The sequence below is a fragment of the Siphateles boraxobius genome, unplaced genomic scaffold, assembly GCF_051911475.1.
Source record: "Siphateles boraxobius isolate OS27281-9 unplaced genomic scaffold, OSU_SipBor_1 81, whole genome shotgun sequence".
In the NCBI taxonomy this organism is placed as follows: domain Eukaryota; kingdom Metazoa; phylum Chordata; class Actinopteri; order Cypriniformes; family Leuciscidae; genus Siphateles; species Siphateles boraxobius.
This window is the reverse complement of record NW_027509210.1, coordinates 2,047,501-2,052,500: the sequence shown is the minus strand read 5'-3', so window position 1 is coordinate 2,052,500 and position 5,000 is coordinate 2,047,501.

The following is a 5,000-nucleotide window of genomic DNA, read 5'->3' as shown; positions in this document are numbered from 1 at the left end:
TCTATCTATCTATATCTATCTATCCATAAATCTATAAATCTATCTATCTGTCTATCTATCTATCTATCTATCTATCTATCTATCATCTGTCTGTTTTTCTGTCTATACAAGTAAAGAGCACTATTTGTGTCACACAGAGTTGCTGTAGCTGAGGGGCTAAGGACTGTAAGGTGCTAGCTGTTGCTAATGAGATGAAGTTGATACGGGTGTGCCGGTTAGAACACCAAAGTCGGAGAAGGAATCCAGTTCAACAGATTTATTTGAACAAGCATATGCAGAGGGGGAGCCAGATCCTATCAGGTTGAGTTAAACAGTGCTCTCTGTACACATATCAAGGATGAGCATGAATACTGGCACCGTCTCGTGCTTATGTCCGTAGACGTGGGTCAGCATATATGTGTGTGGTTTTCTCTCTGGACGCACACAACTTTAACACTCAAAGGAACATAACGACGATCCTTTAACGGCATTCAGTAAGGGAATTTTACGGCTCGTTCTCACTGAAGATGACGGCTGATGCCAGACTGGATCGCACGCGCACTGTGCTCTGAAGCAATCCACCGAATGAGCTGCGTTCCGCCAAAGTAAGAGTCCCCGCGATCGGGAAGAGACACTTATACATCCATGTCACAAATCAGTGTCATTAGTGAGACTTTCTCACAGCCGCCCCCAAATTGCATGCAATTTGCTCCAGAGGAAGGCTCACTGTTCAGCATCTTCCGTGGACACTACGACGGAATGCTTTCCCTCCTATGAATCTGGGATAGCTGGAAGGGCGATGAGACGGGCAACTGGTCTGGTGTAGACTCTGTCCTTGATCCGGACATCTGCTGACCTTACACGACTATCAGCACTCTGATGTACCTTAGTCACTCTACCGACTGGCCAAAGAGCCCTGGGAAGCTGCGGGTCCATCATCAGAACAACAGAGTCGACCGCAAGATCCCCTGTGGTTATATGCCACTTCTGTCGAGGCTGCAAGGTGGGCAAGTAGTACCTTATAAACCTAGACCAGAAGTGGTCTGCCAAGACCTGACAGTGCCTCCATCTTTTCCTGCTCAAGCCTTCACTCTTGTTGTATACCACCTGGGGCAAAGCACCATCGAGCCGCCCCATCAAGAGGATGTTCGGAGTGATTGCATCCAGATCTGCTATGTTGGCTGAGCTATATCCCAGGGGTTTTGTGTTCAGTATCGCCTCGACTTCCAACAAGACGGTACGGAGTACTTCTTCGGAGACCGGCTGAGCTCCTATAACTGTATACAAAGCAGATTTGACCGATCTTATCTCTCGCTCCCATGCCCCACCGAAATGGGGTGCTGCCGGAGGGTTGAAGTGAAAGGCAATCTTCTGCTTCGCTAGAAGTTGCTGAAGCTCTGAGGATAGACCGTCAAATGTCTCGCGAAGCTCTTTCTCTCCTGCTTTAAAATTTGTGCCCTGATCCGAGTAGAGTTCAGCCGGCGTCCCTCTACGGGCAATGAATCTCCTGAGGCTCATTAGAAACGAGTCTGAATCCAAGCTATGTAAGAGGTCCAGGTGCACCGCTCGCGTAGTGAGACATTTGTATATAATACCCCATCTCTTCTCAGAGCGGCGTCCCAACTTCACCAGGAAAGGCCCAAAACAGTCTACACCTGTGGAATAGAAGGCTGGCTTATATAGACGCAGACGGGCCACGGGTAAGTCTGACATCTTGGGCACTGATGGCTTAGCCTTCCATCTTCGACATTCCTTACAGAGATGTTGAATCTGACGGATTGCCTCTCTCCCGCGCAGAATCCAAAAAGCGCGACGCATTTCTGCGTATACCCGTTCAGGTCCAGGGTGACAGAGACGAGTGTCATAGTCCTGTATAAGTAGCTTGGTGGCTGGATGACCAGGATCCAGGACGATCGGGTGTTTAAAAGCAGAATCGAGAGCTTCAGCACGCCGCAATCTCCCACCAACACGTATGATCGCCTCCTTAGAGTCTAACTCTGGGGACAAGGTAAGTAGGCGACTACTATTCGGTACTGACTTGCCCTTCTTGAGGTGATGCCATTCTTCTGGGAAACAGTCTTGCTGGATTCTCTTGTAGATTGTCATTTCTGCTTGATGATAATCTGAAGCAGTAACAGCGCTACCCTGTCCAGCCGCCCCGTGCAGCTCACGCACCGTAGCCTCAACGAGATCCTTCCAAGTGTGTTGGCCTCCTTGTAGAGAACATGGCCAGTCACTGTTAGTCACAATACCGCAAGAGACTGACTTCCTGTATTCTGACAAATCTGAAACAGACAGCTTAGGTGATTGGGACGGCCATTCGTCGAGTCCCTTGAGGAGGAAAGGGGGCCCTTGGCTCCAGCGATTAGGCAAGGCAAGCTCCCCAAGAGTCTTACCCCGTGTGACATCATCGGCAGGATTCAGTGAGGAGTCCACATAACGCCAGGCGCTGGGTTCTGTGAGTTCCTGAATTTCAGCTACACGGGTTCCCACAAATACTTTAAAACGGCACGACTCTGACTGCAGCCAGGTAAGCACTGTGGTTGAATCACTCCAAAGTATAGTCTGATCAACCTTCAAGGTCAGCTCCCCCTCCAACATCTTTGCCAGTTGGGCTGCTGTCAGGGCACCACAGAGCTCTAGACGTGGAATGGAGTGTCGTCGCCGAGGAGCGACTCTTGATCTCGCTGCCAGGAATGAGAGGTAGACTTGGCCTTGGGCATCCTCAGTCCGCAGGTAGGAAACCGAGCCGTATGCTTTCTCAGATGCATCGCTGAATATGTGGATCTGTCTAGAGACAACCGTTTGGCCCACATGAGCTGGAACATATGATCGAGGTAAGGTTATGCGAGGCAACAGATTGAGTTCGGCTTCCCACTCTTTCCAAGCTCTCTGGAGATCCTGCGGAAGGAGGGGGTCGTCCCAGTGATGATGCTTATCCCACATGCTCTGGACAAGCAACTTGGCGCGGGTTGTGTAGGGTAATATGAACCCCAGAGGGTCATACTGTCGAGCCAGAACTTTATACACGTTGCGCATAGTCAGTATGCCATAGTCCAGCGGGCGGTTCTTATACCCCAAGATGTCCGATTCCCAATGCCAACTAAGTCCAAGAGTTGATTCGGACAGACCTGTGTCATCATGTGAGAGCCAGCGCTCCATACTATCCGACCTTGCTTCCTTCGGCAGATGTTCAATGACACTGGGGATGTTACATGCCCACTGACGGATCTCAAACCCACCCGACGCCAGAATCTCTCTGAGTTTGTCCACCAACCCCCTTGCTTCAGCTGCAGTTGCTACGCTCTGAAGGCAATTATCGACATAGAAACAGCGTTCTACAGAGTCTATGACACCATCCTCTGGAACACTGTGATCTCTGGCATGCCGTTGAAGAGCAAAGGTGGCACAACAAGGTGAGCAGGTGGTGCCAAAGGGCAGAACTTGCCACTCGAAGGTATCAGGGGGATCCTCTCGCTTCATATCTCTCCACACAAACCTGAGAAGTGGCCGGTCTTCTGGCAGAAGCTGGACTTGGTGGAACATACCCTTAATATCTCCACTAATTGCTACTGCTTGTTGCCTAAAGCGCAGCAAGACACCAAGAAGAGATGCGCCCAAGGTCGGTCCTGGAAGAAGGGCATCATTCAGATTCAGTCCACGGAACTGATAGGAACAGTTGAAAACAAGCCGATTCTTCCCATTATGGCTAACTAGGTGATGAGGTATGTACCATGTTTCACCAGTCATTGAGATCTCGTCTGGTCCCAACTTCTTGACAGCTCCTGATTGTACCAGCTGGTTGATTGCCTCACAGTAGGCTCTGGCACGTTGAGGGTCCTTTGCCAATCGCTTCTCTGTACTCCTCAAGCTCGGTAGAACGGCCTCTTTGGATGCCTGGAACAGGGGCATGTCCTTTTTCCGCAGCAACGGAGTAGCATACCGGAGGATGCCAGCAACCTCTACCCTCCTTGTCTTTGCCTCCAGGTGCTCTACTGCCTCCTTGTCTTGTTTTGATCTCACCACCATCTTGTCACTCTGGAAAGGCAGCACATCCATTTGCCAGAGTTTCTCAACATTCCTCATCAACTCTGTTGTCTGCGGTGAAACACTGGTAAGGAGGCACTGTTGTGTGCATGCTATCCACTGGATGAGGTGAGTCGGCCCCTGAAGCGTCCAACCCAGTCTGGTACGGATAGCTGCCGGTCCTCCTGGAGGGCCTAACCTCACTGGCTCGACTGGAGTGAGCAGATGGGGGTGATCAGCTCCTATCAATACAAGTGGCTTGACATGCTCGAATGGTTCGATAGGGAGGTCTGCCAGATGCTTATATTTCCTCTTCAACATGGAGATGGGATATGAGTGATCCGCCAGGCTGAGACGTTGTGAAGTGAACGCCTCTGCAACCTGAAAGCTTTTTCTGGGATGTGCAAGGGGTGATATGCAGAATGAGACGGATGATCCTTTCAACGTTTGAACATCCTGACGTATTGTGCGGAGGACAAGATCTTCTTGTCTACCTTGCAATCCAAGTCGGTCAACAGCTTCTGGCAGGAGCATTGTGCGTTCTGATCCATCATCCAATACCGCATAGGTGTCAAGAGTACGGTCCTTGTTCCGAAGAAGCACTCTCACAACCTTTAATAGGACACGAGTGGAAGTTGATGGACGGTCCAGGTAAAGAACCTCGGTACCATTGTTAACTAAACAACTCTCTACTTTGGGTGGCTCTGCAGTGGGACGGGTGTTCACACTATGGAGAACTCTCAAGTGCTTTCCTTGGCACAGGTCACAAAGTCTTTTGAGGTCGCACTGTGCGGCTTGGTGGGACCTCCCACATCTCCAGCATCTTTTATTCACCTTGATCCATTCTATGACTTCCTCCCTTGTCAACTTCTGAATGGCTGGGCACTTATTCAGAAAATGTTCTGAACTCTCACAATATGGGCAATACTGCTTTATCTTGCCTCTCCTTTTGAAATCTGAGGGACTCTGACCTTCTCGCTTTGTGGCCTTAGTAT